Genomic DNA, 18680 nt, shown 5'->3' with positions numbered 1-18680 from the left:
TGATGCTTTTTGCCGACTGCACCATCGCAGCAGAAACGCTACCCTGGGCTACCTCCTTACCCATGCCAGACGGGACCTCCAGGGCGACACCTGCACTTGGACCCCATTCCTCATTGGCCCCCTCCTCATCCCCCACTTCTTTACGGGGCATGCCACTAGGGGTGCAACCCCTTGTCTCCTCGGCCTCTTTACCAGCACCATTGGCTCCATAGGCAGGCCTGCAGCCACACTAGGGCCAAGGTCTCATCCATTGCATCCATCCTGCGCATCAATGCCTCCATATCTACCTCGGTAAGTGCGCGCTTGGAGCCCCTCTTTGCACCTCCTGGCATCCTGCCTATGGCCCTAAATGTGGCACCAAATCACAATCACAATGTACCTTGCCCAATGGCAGTCCTGGCTGTCGAGGCTGGACAATGATAAGTGATACCGCTCAGCAGCAGAAAAACAGGCTCTCACAAAAAAGCCCTGAACCAGGTAAGAATGATCAACCAAGCACCAGGACCCCACTCAGCCCAGATAAAAAAGCTTCCAAAAATTCAAGGATCCCTACACTGCAGCACAAAACCAATCTAAGCAGGTAACAGGCTCTCACTCAAATACCAGGCAGGAACGGCTAACCAAGTACCAGGGCCCCACCAGGTAAGCCCCCAAAAAGGACCAGGGCCCTACTCAGCCCCTTCGCACCACTCTTGATAAGCAAGGTAATCAACAACAAAAAGGCTCCTGTCTCAATCAAACTGATGAGACAATTGCCAAGAAAAAGACCCAGAACAGGTCTCACCGCACCCCCTGCACCCCCCCTTATCTCCACAGGCCTGCTACGGCATCACGTGCCCACCGGAGCCGGCACCGAGTAATCAAAACTCGAAAGAAAATACTCAGGTGGGGCGAGAAAGAGCTCGAGCCTGTACAGCTCCCGAGATGCCCATGGGGTGCGCAGGGGCAGTGGTGCAGAGTTGTTGCAGCGAGAAGCATACAGTTGCTGTGGTACACAGAAGATTCGCGAGGAGGACTCCATTGCGGCACTTCGTCAGCAAGCAGGAACCAAAGAGTCCCGCGCGTTGCACCTTTTTAAATTTTTTTTTTTATTTCTGTTTTATTTTCGTATGAAGAACAAGGAGAGGGCCTAGATATACACAGCACAGGGCCCACAACCCTGCACAGGGCCGGCTGCGCAATTCAGAGTGTACACAGGTGATTTAAAAAAAAGTCTACCGATGTAGACTGTACACAGCATGTCGCCTACAACCCTTGGTGGGCCGGCCACGTAGAGTATGTGTCATAGCATTGGATTGCAATTGTGGGAGAATTTCAAGACCCAAAGTTAACATATACAGTATCATAACGAGAAAAAAAGGAAGAAGGGTAAGCAAGAGGCCTACAGAAAGAAGACAGTAAAGAGTGAACAGGTAGAGAGCGGCGAGGAAGTAAGAAGATCAGGGGAAAGAGAGGACCCCGTGGCAGGGGAGCTATGTAAGACGATGGTGATGAGGAAAATACTGGCGGGCAGGTAGGGGATCAAGGGGAACCATCATTGTACACTAATCAGGCAGTGGACCGGTGCATGTGTCATGTGCATCAATGGGCAGGGCCATTATGGTTGTGCAAGCAGTCTGTCAGGTTCAGATGGAGTCACAGCATCTTCAAAGAGGCGTAAGGCCAGGAGTTTCGGGGGTAGGAGACACGCATGTTCTATTTCACAGAGATATGTAACTAATGGTTGTCAAATTTTGGTGAAGCGGGTGTCACGGGACTGTAGGCGCGCTGTGAAGCATTCCATAGTCACTACGTGCCATAGGCGCACGAACCAAGTGGCTGGGGGGGGCTCTGCCTTTTTCCAATATAGCGCTATGAGTTGCTTAGCGGCCCCTAGCATATGGAAAGCAATATGCCGGTCACTACAGGTGAGCGCTCTTCAGTTGTCGGGCTTAAGACCTAAAAGGATCGTGGCTGTGGATTCAGGCAGAGGGAAGTCAAGCACCTCCGTGATATGACTAAGAACCTCTTTACAGAACCGGGCCAGGAGAGGGCACACCCATCAAATGTGAATGAAGTCCCCAGAAGCGTTCAAACATCTCCAGCACTAAGGGGAGGATGTGGTGAAAATCCTGTGTAATCGCGAAGGTGTATAGTACCACTGTGTCATGATCTTGTACGCGGTTTCTCGTTGTGAAATTCTGCAATATACCTTCGGTATGTCCCGCCACAGTTGGCTCCACTGAGCATGCGTAATTTCTGTAGGGGACGTAGATTGCCATTGACGTTGGTACGGGGGAGTGGCTACCAGCGGGGGGTGTTGCAGGATCTGGTAAGTCCGGGAAATAAGATCCTTTGACTCATCAAAGGAGCGTACCAGTCGCTCAAAGGGGGTGAATGGGCGGGTGGCGGCCCGTTGCATCTCGGGCGAGGACAGCCAATGCCGCAGCTGTGCATACTGGAGCCTAGCTCCCTCCGGGAGTTGAAACTCCTCCTAGCATTGGGCAAAGGTTTTAAGTGTGTCCCCGGCATACATATACATATCTCGGATCGTTCTACATTCACCTTCCAGCCATTTTGAGAACGCTTGCGGATTAAAGGCCAGTGGGCATAACGGATTACCTGCAATGGGGGTGTGGGGGAGGGGAAGGTCGTGAGCCCCTTGGGTACGACTACTTTGTCCCATATGTCCAGCACCGTCTTAGTGGGCACGGCAATATAGGTGCTGTGGGAGCGTGCAGTCCGATGGAGCCAGGAAAGATCCCAGATGGTTCATCCGGTTACCGCCCTGTCCATATGGAACCAGACCTTCTCACTCTCAATCGCTGTCCACTCCAAAACGATGCAAAGGTGAGAGGCCCAGTAGTATTCTAATAGTTTGGGGCATGCTAGTCCTCCTCTATCCCACGGAAATGTGAGAACTTTGTTGGAGAAGCGGGTTCTACGCCCGCCCCAGATGAAGCCGGTGATATCTCTCTGAAGACTTTGAATCTGGTGTTGCGGGATGGGGGTGGGCAGGCATTGGAACAGGTACAGAATTTTTGGGAGCACCGACATTTTAATAGCGTACAAACTGCCCAGTCAGGAAAGGGTCAGGGATTTCCAACCCCTCAGGTCTTCCAAGACGGTTTTCCTACACTCCCGCCAATTCGTTTGGGTCCATGTGGCAAGAGAGGGAGTCAACTGAAGTCCTAAATATCGAATGGAGCTAGTGGCCCACTGGTAGGGGACGAGTGTTTGCGGGGTCGGTATCTCCTCCTCGGGGATCGTAAGGTTCAAGGCCCAGGACTTCCCATGGTTGATTTTAAGGCCAGAGGCCAGCTCAAAAGATTGCAGTAATGAGTGTAGCGCCGGAAGGGAGATATGCGGACAAGACAACGTAAGGATAAGATCGTCAGCAAAGAGCGCCACTTTGTTCTGCTGACCTGCGAGGGTGATGCCATGTATGTCCGTGGCCTGTCTAATCATCATAGCCAGAGGCTCTACCATGAGGGCAAACAACAGAGGAGACAGGGGGCAGCCCTGTCGCGTGCCCCTGTGTATGGAGATAGGGTTTGTGAGTTGGCCATTGATTCACACCCGAGCCTGCGGAGAGATGTAGGGGGCCATGATCCTAGCTACCATGTTCTGGCCTAGTCCGATTTTCTTCAGTACCACTCGGAGGAAGGTCCAGTCTACCTGATCAAACGCCTTTTCTGCGCCAAGTGATAAAAGGCATGCCGGTATGTTCTAATGTTGTGCCTTCCCCACGAGATGGGCAATTCTGCGTACATTGTCTGCCCCCTGGCGATTCCGGGTAAAGCCGACCTGATCCGGCTCTACAAGGCCGGGCATGTGTGAATCAAGGCATTTGGCCAGCATTTTGGTATAGATTTTAAGGTCTGTGTTCAAGAGGGCTATGGGACGGAAGGATGAGCACAGAGTGGAGTCCTTCCCCGGTTTGGGGATGAGGGCTATTACTGCCATTCCCATAGAGGACGAGGGCCCCTCCTTATCGGAGAAGGAGTTGAACAGCCTTAGGAGGTAGGGTTGGAGTTGTGGTATTAGCAGGCGATAGAAGGCCAATGGGAGGCCATCCGGGCCGGTGATTTCCCGAGGGGGAGGTCCTTTAGCGCACTCGCCAGCTCTTCTTTTGTGAGGGGTTCCTCCAACTGCTTTGAATGGTGTGGACTAAGTGGAGTCCAGGGGCAGTGATCTAGGATATCTTTGACCCGATCTGGGGATGGCTCGTCCGCTGCGTACAGGGCTGAGTAATATGCCTGGAAGGCCTCGCGTTTGGCCCGCTCTGTGGTGGCCCTCTCGCCATCAGCGAGCTGGATGTTAGCTATGTGAGTTTTTGCAGTGCGCACTCACAGGCGTCTCGCCAAAATCTTACCCACCTTGTCCCCCTCTGAAAGTGTCGCTGTTTCAACGCTAGTAGAGCTCTCTCAGCCTTGGTGCAGAGAGAACGGAGTTGTCCCCTAAGATTAGCGAGGTGGCGTTTACATGCGAGTGTGGGGCATTCCTGGTCTTGTCTCTCTAAGTCCTTAATGTCTTTGGAGAGGTTATCCTCCAAGAGACGGGCCTCACGCGCCCGTGCAAGTGGCAGAGATGTGATATGACCGCGGATTGTGGCCTTAAACTCATCCCATACTACAGGGAAGGGAGTTTCGGAAATATCATTGATTGCAAAGTAAGAGTCAATAGCAGTCCGTATGCTCTCCACATCTACTGGGTCACGCAGAATGTGCAGTGGTAGACGCCATCTTGGGGTACGGGAGGGACAAGCGGCCGGATCTTGCAGGAGGAGTTCGAAACGCGTGTGATCAGAAAGCGAGATGTCAGACATGGAGGCCGAGAGCTGATCAGGGTGTGAGAGATAAAAATATAATCTATGCGCGAATATGAGCAATGTACATGTGAGTAATACAAAAAGTCACGCGTCTCAGGGGAGTGGTAACGCCAGGGGTCCAGTAAACCAAGGTCCGCTATTTGTCTTCGGAGGGCCGAGGATATAGCCCCCATCCCGTGCGAGGATGCCTTACTGCGGTCCATTTTAGGGTCCCATGCCATATTGAAATCACCCCCTAAGATTAGCGAGGGGTCGTCCTGTGGGACGTGCTCCCGCAAGATCTTCCGCAGATAGGAGTCCTGCGTCTGGTTGGGCGCATACACATTGCACTGTGTAAACAGGCATTATCCAATCCGGACCCAAGCCCTGATGAAGCGGCCATCCAAGGTACGGAAGACCCTAGATTCCCCCTGCCTGATGCCAGCTCTGCAAAGGATTGCCATCCCAGCCGTTTTAGTGGGCACCGAAGCCCAGAATTGAAGAGGATATCGAGGATGGGCCATGCGAGGGATATCGGCTTTCAAAAGATGAGTTTCTTGTAGGAGGCTAATGTCTGGGTCATGTTGTAGAAGATAGCGCCATGTTTGATGTAGTTTGTTGGGGGAGTTAAGCCCCTTAACATTAAGGGATAAAATCTTCAGGGGGCAGAGCGCAGCCATAGTTGTGTCAAGATCTGGGGTAGTCTGTCATGCCACTGTAGAGAGCAACGTGGGATAGTGGAGAGGAGGTGCAGGGAGTTGTCACTCTTCTCAAGGGGAAGGCACCGTCGGGGGGGGGGGGGTTCCCCGCCCGCCATAACGAAAGCTATAGAGACAGAAGGAAGAAAAGGAAAAAAGTCCTGTTCCAGTTGCGGGTCAGCCTAGACCTGGAGGTTTGGGTGGTCCCAGAGATGTCACTCTCTCAAGAACAGGTAGGGGGCGGGTCGTCAGCTGCCTGTGGGTGGTTAGTCCAGTACCTGCAACACTGCAGATAGGGAGCTTGGGTATGGCCAGTTGCAGAGGGTCAGCGCCAACCCCGTTAGGGTCTGAGACCATTTCCGAGGTCAGCATGTTTATTTGCAGAGGTGAGTTTTCAGTCAGTCAAGGAGACGGAGGTCGGGAGCTTGCTGCAGATCTTTCCCCCTCCAGGGACCGGATATGTTGGATAATGTCATTCCTGGCTTGCAAAGATGATTGCTCGTCCGGATGTGGCGAGCGTCGGTAATGACGTACAGTAGACCATGAGGGCTTGGCAGGCGCCCGCGTGAGGGGCGGTAGACGTGTAGGGCTAGGAGGTGGCGTTGAGGAGAGGTGGATAAGCTGCGCCACTTCTTTAAAAGACCTTACCATCCGTCTGACGCTTGGATTCCCATTGAAAAATTAGAGCGAATGGGTGGCCCCATTGGTATGGAATATTCAGACTTCTCGGTTTTTCTGTCACAGGTCTAAAGTCTTGACGTCTGCGGAGGGTATTAGATGCGAGGTCTTGATAGATTTGAATCTTGGCCCCGTTGTAGGTGAGGTCCGTTTTGGCGCGCGCTGCCATAAGAACAGCCTCTTTTTCTGTAAAAAAAAGTGGACCCAGGTCAGGATGTCCGGGAGAACACCCGGTCTGCCAGCGGGGCCTGTAACCCGATGGGTCCGATCCAAAGGCCGGTGGTGAGGCATCATCATCTCCCCAGACCTCGTGCAGGAGCTGCGCCACGTAAGTCATGATGTCGTTCCCCTCTGCCCCGAGGGGAGCCCCCCGGATGTGGAGGTTGTTCCGGCTACTTCGATTTTCTAAATCTTCTTTTTTCAATTGCAGCTCTATGTGTTGCTCCTCCAGGGTGGCCAGGCGCTGCAGAATTGTTCCTGGTCTTCAATTCGGGCATCCACGGTCTTCTCCAGACCATCCACTCTTTCCCCGAGATCCATGACCTCCTTTTTAAGCTCCCGGACACATGAGTGGACCTCGGCACGCAGGGAGCCTATCTCCATTTTAAGCTCTGTCATAAAGGTAGCCATAAAAGCCTGTGTGACAGGTGGCGAGTCCCCTCAAGTCTACGAGGCCATTTCTCCAGGTGTCGGCGTGCCTGCCTTACTCCACATCGCAGTGACAGGATTGTCTTTTGGGGGTGCCGCTGAGTCCCTCCTGACTTTGGTACGTGTCATCTCTTGAGTGTGACTGTCTCTCAACAGCACCAGGTGTAGGAGCTAGTAAGTGATTGAGGGGCTGCTAGAGAATAGGTTTGGTTGCCAAGTGTACTTGCTTTGTCTCAGTTGATGGAGGTCAGAACGCGTCAAACCGGGCTCAGCAGTTAATAGTGTGACGTGTGCCGGGGGGGGGGTAGGTAGGGTCTCCATACACAAGAATGCTCTCACCTCCGCTCCCCACCCGCTCAAGAGGTGCGTTGTTGTCCAAGAAGCCAGCAGGGAGCAGGATGCCTACGGCAGAGAGAAGCATAAGGTCGCACCCAGCCGCACGCCTGCTAGGCTGGGAGATGGCCACCCAGCAGCTGGGATCCCCGTGGGCTCACCAAGCCTCACCAAAGACCAGCTGCCTCTAGCCGCCTCTGCTAGACCGCTAGATTTGTCTGTGTTGATGGGTCTAAATGCCGTCAGGGCAGGTTGCGTAGAGAGCTCAGCACCCAAGTAGGAGAGAGGCCCCAGTGTTCGCAGGCCTTGCACACACCTTCGGAGGATGGCGCTGGGCATAGGGCATGTTGACCTGGATGTGCTAGTCCTCGAGTGTCAACAAGAGAGTGAGCGGGGGGCTGTGGGTCATGCAGGCATCACGGGGGGACTGTGGGGACCAACCTCACCAGCATTCGCAGGGGAGCCACCAGTGGTAGGGAAGCCAGTCACCAGGGGTTCCCTGCCGTCAGGTCGATCGAGCCCTCAATTGCCTATAGGGCAGTTCACCAAGGTAGGCCTCAGGCAGGCGCAGGACAGTGGGGCTGCATGGGGCTGCAAGGCTCAGGGGTCAAGGGGGGAGACGTGGCGGTTCAGCGAGGAGCGTCTCCACCCCCTACACCTCACCTGCACCGTGTGTTAATACTGCCAGGGTCCAATGTCGGGGCGGGATGGGCCAAGCAAGGAGGGACAAAGGCCCACACCCATCCACGGGCCCGCCAATCCAGGGAGTCGCCACTGCTAGGCCAACTCGCCGCCGGGGTGCCACCAAGTCCTGCAGGGGGTCGCACTCACCAGATGTGTCCCGTCCCCCAGTCAACCGATGCCAGATGCGGGCCGCCACCTCAGGCGCCCGTGTTTACTTCTCCCCACCATCCGTCAGTACCAGAGATGGGGACGAGACCCAAGGCAATGATCCCAGCAGCCCAGGATGGTGTGATGTCTCGTAGGACAGCTGTGGCATCGGTACCGGGTGCCCCTCACAGGGCCCCCAAGGTTTCTCAGGGCTCGCGGTCTGCAGTCCTCATCGGCCACTCACAGCACTGGACGATCTGGGACCACTACAGACAAAGTGGCAGCCGCCTGCCGTTTTAGCCCCCAAAAGCAAGGAGTCTACGCTCTCTGCTGAGTCTATAGCAACCGCCTCCCCCACAAATCCAGGTGCTGCAGTCACTCCGCTATTCCGGTGAATCGTCTGGGGGAGGCGAGCAGCAGCACAGAGCACCGAAGGGCGTCTAGGGCACAACACCCAAGATGGCGGCCCAGGTCTGGCCAGGGAGGGCCAGGAATCCACTCCCCCACCGCCGGGTGATGTCAAGCACCGTCTGTTCCAGCGGAGGCTTCCCAGCCGCTCAGCCGTCAGTCCCAAAGCCGCACGGGATTAGGTGGGGCCAGAGGGTCTCAGAAAAGCTCCCGTCATAGGCCAAGAAGGCCCAGGCCCGGGCGCCTCAAAATGGCAGGCGTCCCGGTCCTGGTCTAGAGGCCAAGGTGTAGCGGCCCCTCCACCACCGCCGCCTCTGAGCTGCTCTCCTCACGTCAGCCGGTGCCTCTCGCCTTCCGCCAGGTAAGCACCCAAAGGAACGGCGCCGACAAGCCCCCAGCTCCGCTGTAAATGCTTGAAAAATCAGTGTGCGGACGGAGCTCCCACGGCGTGCGTCTCACTGCATTCCCAGCGAGACCACACCCCCGCGTTGCACCTTTTAAAGGGCGGGCCAACTCTGTTAGCTGGAACCAACCCCAGAAGCATTTTAGTGCTTCTGGGACCACGCCCGACCGGCCAGTCAGTGCTCTGGCCATCACTGAAGCCCATGACGGCTTGCACAATAACCCTGGTTCAGGCCACAGCTTCCCACATACTTGAGGCTCAATCGAGTTGGGGGAACCATTTTCATAGTTAATAGGTGTTATATTATTCAGCTAAGGGACTTAAGTGGCCTGATTTACAGAAAGGTATAGTTAAAATTCCACCAAATAATCGGTGGAAATGGTAGTTGTTCCAGGACCACAATAAGCACTGTTTAAGAATTGTGGTGATAAGGGGGAATTCATCCATACTTGCTGTGCCAGCATCATCACTATTTCCACCCATGAACTGTGTAATGATAACAAAATAAAGTGGAAGTAAATCTACTGTATTAAGAGCCAACAATTTAGCACGCTATTTCAGTAATGCCATCTGACAATCTCTGCCACAGAAACATGGTGGAAATAGTAAATAAGGTTTACAACACAATCTCTCCCATGAAGGACAAATCTCCCACATCAGGTCGATTGGGTATAAAAAGTGGGAACAGTCAGAATACCTCCACATTAGAGATAAATTTGCTGTGCATGTAAAGTAAAACTCTACCACAAATTTTGGCCATTGCCATTATATCTGCCAATGGATTTGCCCATTGGCTTTAAATCTGCTGGCAATATTGGCCATTTTGTATGTACAAACTTTTATGCTGATTGACCACCCTGGCTGACATATATAAATTTGCCATATTTTCCTGGCAATGCTGAAGGTGCACAATCTGCTGGGGCAAACAACCTTTACAACGCAGTTGTTACCACGCAATACCTTTACCGCGCATCCATTATCACTCATATTCTTTTATCATGCATGCCTTTACCATACCAATTTTTACCACGCATATGCCTTTACCATGCATGCCTACAATGAAAATTGGAATAAGAAAGTGACTGGTAGATAGTACGAACAATTTATTTTAACATTCCACAGTTTAAATGAATACGTCGATTTTATTTCACAATGCGCTGTTCTTGTTTTTGAGTAAAGACTGGGTACACTTAAAATGAGTCTTTTTTTCTCTGACAATATCACCTTTGAAAAGCATTATGCGATCAGCTGACTATCCATGATTAAGGCTCAAAGAAGGGGCTGAAATACGTAGGATAAATTGGCATCCTGCCACCCATTGCAATTGAAAAAAAAAGTGCTCATTGTGAAGTTCCTGAAATCAGGTGTGAAGTGTCTTCCTATTGGAAAGTGAACTTAATGTCTAGCGGGTGATCATTTCCTGTGCACTGGGGCCGCCCTGCTAGGGTCGGAGGCTTCCTTTAAATGGACCAAAGTCAGAGTATATAGATGTATATATCCTACATATATATCCTACTGGTAATCACCAATAGGTAGTTATAGTTAGGACCATGTTTCCATCGGAAAAGCGTTTTTGACTTGCCTATAACTTTGGCGCTGTTTGAAGTATTTTCACGAAATGTTCCCAAAAAAGTGCTCGCCGATTCTTGTTGCACATGGAGAGTTTCGGGGGGATTTGTGAAACGGGGGCTGAGAAAAATGGGGATTAAAAAGGGGATGTTTGTAATGTTAATTCTCACAGGAACATGTCAACACGACTACAGCCTGAACCACTCAACGGGATTACACCAAATGTGACAGATTGGTGGGTGATGTCACACAGATTGTTCTTATTGTTATTTGGTGCAAATTTGTTCTGCAGTTTTTGAGAAATTTAAGTTGAAATTTATAATGATATCTCTGGCCGCAGATATTTCATGATGATTTCGCAATTAATTGTGAATGTGCACATGAACAGGAATGCTCTGATTGGTTGGATGCAACCTGAACAGAAAACTACGGCTGCCATTTTATCGATCGGGAATGGTTCTCAGGGCTGAAAATTTCTGTGAAAGACAACTTAAGGGGTCAGAGTGGAGGTACTCTGATCCCATGTTTGAGAAATGGGGTGTTAGTGACACAAGTTATTTTTTAATCATGCATGATATTCGGAACAATGCCGTGACCACCAGCGCACCCCCGTGTACCGTCATGGGAAAGTTGTGACTATTGTGGCGACACCTTGATTATTGGTGGAAATATAAACCAAACAAATAAAAATATCCATATACACACCCTCGCTGGTCACACTCACAGACTCGTGTACTTACTAGCATATCTACTCAGACACTCATACATCCACTCACATACCCACTCAGACACTAATGCACCCACTCACAGACTCACTCAGAGACCCATGTGTTTTCTCACAAAAGCTTTTAAGAGGCTCATGCACCCACTCACAGATGCACTCAGACTCATGCGCCCACTCACATATATAGTCAGAGACTTACACACCCAGTCACAGACCCACTCAAAGACTTATACCCCCATTCACACCCACTCAGACACTCAAGCACCAACTCACAGACCCACTGAGAGACTCATGCTTCCATTCACACACCCACTGAGAGACTGATGCACCCACTCACAGACCCACACAGAGACTCATGCCCTCAGTCACAGACCAACTCACACGCTCATGCACCAATTCACAGACCCACTGATAGACTGACCCACTCAGACACTTGGGCACCCACTCATAGATCTAGTCACAGACTCATTTACCCATTCACATATCCACTCAGAGTCATGCATGAGTGGCTGTTTGAGTGTTTTTTGGGTTAAGTGAGTATGTATGTGAGTGGCTGTACTGAAGAGTGATTCTCTGTGTGAATCACGGTATGGGTGAGTAAGCAGATGTGGGAGTACTTGTATGAGTGACTGTGTGGCTGTGAGAGTATCTGTATAGGTGAGTGACTGGTTGTATGATTAGCTGTATGGATGAGTGAGTGGCTGTTTGAGTGAGTGAATGGGTGTGTGAGTGCCTATATAGGCGAGTGAGTGGGTGTGTGAGTGGCTCCATGGTTGAGCGAGTGGTTATGTAAGTACTGGTATGGGTCTGTGTATGGGTACATGAGTGGTTGTATGGGTGTGTCAGTGGGTATATGAGAGGTTGTATGGGGTTTGAATAGGCATGTGAGTGGTTGTATGGATATGTCATCAATGATGTCATTTCAGATGTCATGAGTGATGTCACTGGCCATGTCATGAGCTATGTAATTTGTGAGGTAACCAGGAGAGAGGAACCACGAGGAGAGAGAGGTAAAGGGTATTGGGCATGGGGTGCTGGTTACTGTTTTAGGGTTTAGGGTAGTGTGGAAGTAGTGTTGTAATGTTTGTGTAGTGTAGGGTTGTTTTTTAGGATTTAGTGTAGAGTTAGGGGGTCGTGCAGGGTAGTGTTAGAGTTTAGGGACCGGACTGGGATAGGGGGAGGGTCATGTTGGGGGCAGTGTTTTAGGGTTTAGGGTACTGTTTTGGTGTTTGTGTAGTGTAGGGTAGTGTATTTGGGTTTAGGGTAGTGTCCAGGTGGTCGTGCAGGGTAGTTTTAGAGTGTAGGGGCCGGACTGGGGGTCGTGCTGGGGGTAGTGTTTTAGGGTTTAGGGTAGTGTTGTTGTGTTTGTGTAGGGTAGTGTTTTAGGGTTTAGGGTAGTGTCGGCGGGTCATGCAGGGTAGGGTTAGAGTGTATGGACCGGACTGGGGGAAGGGGAAGGGTCGTGCTGGGGGTAGTGTTTTAGTGTTTAGGGTAGTGTTGTGGTGTTTGTTTAGTGTAGGGGAGTGTTTTAGGGTTTAGGGTAGTGTAGGGGGGTCGTGTTTGTCACTGACGATGTCATGAATGATGTAATATGTGACGTCATCAGCAGTGCATTGCGGGGGCGCGAGTTATAGTTAGCTGAAATAACTGTAACAGGGGAATTTCTATGGTTTTGTACGAGTGAAATGTCCAACTAACTATAACGTCCCTGAAACCTATGGTTTTTTCAGTGAATTTCAATTTTTTTTTAAATGCTAATTTCTAACTATAACGTGCCTGAAACCTATGTTTTTTTCAGTGAATTTCAATAATTTTTTTTTTTTTTTTGAAAAACCTTTATTGACGTTTCAATCACTTACACGTATGGGCCTACAACCCCCCGGGGCCGGCCGCTAAGCAATCAGAACAATAAAAGCACATGTAAACACAGGCGGCACCTCGGAGAGCAAAGTCTACAATACAGTATAGTCCGGCCAATGAGCCGCTCAGGTAGGACACCAGGAGAGAAAGGGTTTTTCATTTTATAATAAAACAAAACAGTAGGATCAGGTGCCAAACAGTTTCCCAACAGCGATAAGGGGCAAGGATAAGAGACGCAAGCAGCAAGCAGCAATACATTGAATCAATGGCGCAGACACGGGAAAGTACGGATGGGGAGAAATATCAAAGATAGTTGCGCCTACAGGTCCCCGTACCTAAAGCCCAGCGAACCCCCCGGAAACTGTGGCACACATTAAGAGCAAGCGATTCACAATAAGAGAGGTGTACCGCGCTGATCCCAGAAAAACAAGCAAAAAGAAACAGAGAAGAAAAAGGAGGCCATGGAAAAAGAGATAAAGACTAAAGAGTCCCCTCCCCCATCCCCCCACCCTGCACCTCTGCGAATGAGTATGGCCCCACCCCCCAGCAGTGTGCCTGTCGCCCTGGAACTAGACCCGAAATATAGAAGAGACAGGGAAAAAAGGAGTAAGAAAGAGCCCCCCCAGACGTGGGGGCGGAGGGAATGTAATAAACTGGAGGAGGGCCTTCAAAACATACCCCCGGCTTCTCCCTCCCGCACGGTGAAGTCTCCCCACAGCAAACAATTAGCAGCACCAAGTTGATCATGTCAAAAAAGGAGGGGGGGAGTGGGGAGCATTATGCACCAACTATGCGACTAACCATGAGAGCACGCAACCATGAGTCCGCCTGTCTACTAGGTGACCACTCCCGAAGGATCAGCCTCAGCCTTGACCGCTCTTTGCGATTCTGCCCATGCCTGCCCCTCGACCCAGCACCATGTCCGATGTCCCAAGGTACAGGAGTGTCCAAAAACAGTCGGGAAGCGACGCACACAGGTGGGGTGGAAGTCTCTGAGCATCAGCACGGACCGCTTCATGGGGGGGCGTCTTTTCCAGTGCCGCCCCAGGATCTGCACTGCACACAAGGTCCAGACAGGCTGAAGCAGTCAAATGAGACACACGTTGCTGGAATCGTCCCTGGGCCGCCGGAGATTGCGCACGGGACAAGGCCACCATCTTCCGCTCAGGTCCAATACCTCCGGAGCAGATCAAGCCCACAGTTAGCCGACCACACGGTAGCATACTGTCCGGAGTGTCCGGCTGTACACTAATCGCGGGGGGGGCCGCAACATCTTCCTCCTGTGTGCAGTGTGGAAAGCCACTGTGTACTTGTGGACCAGCATGCCGCCACTGTCCCAACGCTGATACCACACCATCTAGCTTCCTCCCCAGGACCCCGGCGCCATGAGCCAAGGAGTAATGAAGGGCACCAAGGGCCTCCAGGAGGTCGCCGTACCCCAGAGCAGCTCTCTCCGATCGCTCTGCCACACTCCCGACCGTCACACACCCCCAGTCCCGCTGCGTCCCAGCGGACAGGATGGTAGGCTGCATAGTGACAAAATGGCCGCTGGGAAGGCCCGACTCGTATTGGGGCCAGGACCCCGGGACCAACGCCTCAAGGTCCACGTCGCTGAAGACAGGGATCCTGGGGGAGGAACAGATTCAACCGTTGCGCGGTCACGGGCAATAGTCGTCTCCGCCACGGACCAGCTCCCGCAAAAAGCCGGGAGCAGCCCGCAAGGATCAGGCCGAACCAGGGACGGCGTCCGGGCAGCTCACCGTCAAAGGCAGGGGCAAACACCACAGAATCCGAGAATTGCACACCCGGGCATGTCCTCGGTCCGCAGCGCTCAGCAGGGGGGGAGCGACCACAGCAAAATGCAGGCCAAGGGGAGCACCACTCCGGCGGACCGACTCCACCCAGTCACCACAGGCCGCTGTTGTTAAACTGCCGCCCGGCCAAGGCGTCCACTCGAGGTCCCGGCTTCGGGACCGCACGGGCCGCAAAGTTCAATCGCTGATTTCTCCGGCGGTACTGCAGTCAGAAACCTCAGGGTCACACGATCGGTTGCCACTTTCGTTTACGAACACGATCTCGTAGCGCAGAATAAGGATCTCATGCAGGATATCCGTGCGGGATGCGGAGGTTCACGGAGCCGGGAATCTACGCTGCCGTCCCGGTCGCCATCTTGGCTCCTCCTCCCAATAATTTTTTTAATGCTAATTTCTAACTATGCCTACAAAGTTAGGACATGTGAAGAAAGAGGAAGAAATGCGCAGAAAGAAGCAAGACAAATGCAGAAAGAGGCAACAGAAGTCCAGAAAGACGAAGAAAAGTGCAGGAAGAAGCAAGAGATGTGCAAAAAGAACCAACAGAGGAGCAGAAAGTCCTCCTGTGCCCTCAACTTTTTCCTGATGGGTACTGGTGGTAACTGACTCTGACTAACCAGGACCGGAGCCAGTGCTATGCTAAAAGACACTTATAATACAGTGAAAACACCTACATACACTAGGGAACACTACACTGGGGTACCCCTGTGATTAGCATGACCTCCTCTGTATTTGCCATGAGTTCGTGCCTGGGTCATTGCATGAGTAGATGGGTAGTGACTGGATGAGTAGAGTGCTGCAAGGACAGTGCATGGTGATTTTATAACTGCTTGGGTTTTGGTGGAGTGATTGGATAAGTACATGATGCTTGATGGGTGATTTGAGGAGTGCATGGGCAGTGACAGAGGGATTTCTGGAGTGCATGGGTACAACCTGGGTAATTGGAGGAGTGAATCAGTACTGTGTAGGTGGTTAGAGGTATGCATGGGTAGTGCACAGGGGATTGGAGCAGTGCATGTGTTAGTGCCTGGGTCATTCCATGAGTACATGGGTATTGACTGGAAGATTAGAATACTGCAAGGAGAGTGCATGGTGAATTTATAAGTGCCTGGGTTTTGGTGGAGTGATTGGATAAGTACATGGTGCTCGCTGGGTGATTGGAGGAATGCATGGGTACTGACAGGGCGATGGCTGGACTGCATGGGTACTGCTCAGGGTATTGTAGCAGTGCATGAGTTAGTGCATGGATCATTGCATGAGTGCATGGGTAGTGACTGGATGATTAGAGTGCTGCAAGGAGAGTGCATGGTGAATTTATAAGTGCTTGGGTTTTGGCAGAGTGATTGCATAAGTTCACACATGTCACATCAGGCCCGCCCCCTCCCTTTACCACTGTGCAAACATGCCCTCTGGCGGGTTTTAATTTTGGGGATTAATTCCCCTTGAATCCTGATGGTCCCTGGGGGCCAACTAGCCCACCAGGTACCTCCAGTAAGCGCCACAGAGCTACATTGCAGAGAGGTGGTCCGAGGCCATGCCACTTTTTACACCTCTCTGCAACGCTACTCTGTGGCGCTTATTGGACATACCTGGTGGTCTAGTTTGCTGTACACCTCTCTGCAACACAGCTCCCTGGCGCATACTGGAGGTACCTGGTGGGTTAGTTCGCCCCCAGGGACCCTCATGATTGAAGAGGACTTAATCCCCCAATTTACAATGTGCCAGGTGGGGCGTTTGCACACCTATGTCAGGCCCCGCCCCCTCTCTGCACCACTGCGCAAACGCGCCCCCTGGCGCATTGTAAATTGGGGGATTAATTCCCCTTGAGTCCTGAGGGTCCCTGGGGGCCAACTAGCCCACCAGGTACCTCCAGTAAGCGACACAGAGCTGTGTTGCAGAGAGAGGTGTAAAAAGGGGCATGGCCTCTGAACACCTCTCTGCAACGCAGCTCCCTGGCGCATACTGGAGGTACTGGTGGGCTAGTTGGCCCCCAAGGACTCTCAGTATTCAAGGGGAATTAATTCCTCAACTTGCAATGTGCCAGGGTGCGCATTTACCAAGTGCTGCAGGGAGGGGCGGGGTCTAGTCGTGATGCCGGCAAATGTTAAGAAGGGGAGCTGTGTGGCCCCCCTTCTCCTTCCTTATTTAGGGCTCTGGGGACCCCATCCCCCAGGGCCTGAACCCTTTTTAAAATATAAAAAAAGAAATGTAAACGGGAAGGGGGCTGCGTGGGCCCCCCTCCAATTCCGGTCCCGGGGACCCCATCCCCCGGGGCATGGCCACATATTTTTTTTTTTAAGGAGGAGGGCTGTGTGGCCCCCCTCCTGAGGTCTCTATTGGCCCCTTGGACCCCATCCCCTGGGGCCGGCCCTTATTTAATATTTTATTTGTGGAGGGGGGCCTACTGAACGGATTTACACCATTCAAAAAAAAAGGTCGGTTTCTGACCAAGCACTACCTTTTTGCCAAATTTGGGGTAATTCCGTTCAGCAGTTTCGGCTGTAGCCTTGCCTAAAGTTTCCTATGGGAAATTGATTTTTTGACTCTTATTTTTTTAATTTCTCAGCAACTACGGAACGGATTTACACCATTTAAAAAAAAAAAAGGTTGCCTTCTGAACCAAGAACTACCTTTTTGCTAAATTTGGGGTAATTCCGTTCAGCAGTTCGGGCTGTAGCCTGTCTCAAAATTTCCTATGGAAATTAACATGGGGAAAATGCATTTTGGGACCCCCTTTTTTCTCAGCCCCCGCTTGATGAATCACCCCCAAACTTTCAGGATAGGAGCTAACCTGGATAGACTTTTTTTTGAGAATTTCGCGAAGATTCATCATACGATGCCATAGTTCTTAGCAAATCAAAAAATGTTCCTATGGAAACTAGGTTCTAACTATAACTACCTACTGGCGACCGCCAGTAGGTAATATATATATACATATATATATATATATATATATATATATATATCCCACAGGCGATATATATATAGAAAGGCTTTAAATTTACCTGCGAAATACTTACGTTTTCGTTGTAAAGACATGCGTGGTAAAAATGTGCATGGTAAAGGCATATGCGTGGTAATGTACACCTGGTAAAGAGATGTGTGATGTTGGCATGCATGGTTCCATCATACATCCTTCTGCTAGTATTGGAAATGTTATTTCTTTTTTAAACAATGTATTATTTGTTTATTTAAAAGGTATGCCAAAGTAGAACCTCTTTCTTGTTTAATAAAATAGTTTCCTTTAGTTACTAATGCAGTGGTTTGTGTCATGGTACAAGAATAGATAAAAGCAGAGAACAGATGTTATTTGAGAGAAGTTATCATTGATATAAGTCTAAAAACAATAACAGATATATTTTTCCTATTCTACTGAGTGTATGCAAGACATTTCCCCCTTAATCCTTCAAAAAATATGCATCTTTACTCTGTTAGTGACATTTGCTCTTTCCAACGTGAGCAGTGTAGATAAACTAGTTAGCTAATCAGTAGTCTAGCAAAGGGGACATTGCTGCTAATGTAAGCAAGGAAAATGAGCACATCCACAGCTTTGTTTGACAGCAAACACCATTCATTAATGTGGGCCCCTTTATGACCCTGGGCCCCCAAACGTTTCAATTGTTTGTACCTAGATCAATTTTTGAGTTCTGCGATTGAGGTTTGCAATATTCCATAATTACTTTTTTCTGTAATATCCAAACTATATTTTGCCTGAAGTCCTATAAAGCATTCAATAGGATCTCCCTTTAAAGGATGTTCTATTATAGTAATATCCTTCTCAATCCAAAATTCCCAGTACATTGTTTTACAGTTAAACTTTAAGCACTAGATTAGGGCATGTATGGGGAAATATTCCTTTTCCTCAGTCTGTATCTACATTGTCTATTTATTAATTAAGAAACTTCTGGCTATATGCGGGGTTTCATAC

The 18680-nt window shown here is 50.7% G+C and overlaps 1 protein-coding gene across 1 annotated transcript in view; it reads left to right on the top strand.

Moving 5' to 3' along the window:
- Window positions 1-18680, top strand: part of MEP1B (meprin A subunit beta) — a 330890-nt gene that overhangs the window by 196801 nt on the left and 115409 nt on the right. The gene's annotated exons all lie outside the window — the stretch shown is intronic.

The sequence above is a fragment of the Triturus cristatus genome, chromosome 5_1 (genome assembly GCF_964204655.1).
Source record: "Triturus cristatus chromosome 5_1, aTriCri1.1, whole genome shotgun sequence".
In the NCBI taxonomy this organism is placed as follows: domain Eukaryota; kingdom Metazoa; phylum Chordata; class Amphibia; order Caudata; family Salamandridae; genus Triturus; species Triturus cristatus.
The sequence above is the reverse complement of the archived record's forward strand: the minus strand, read 5'-3'. Positions and strand labels throughout refer to the sequence as shown.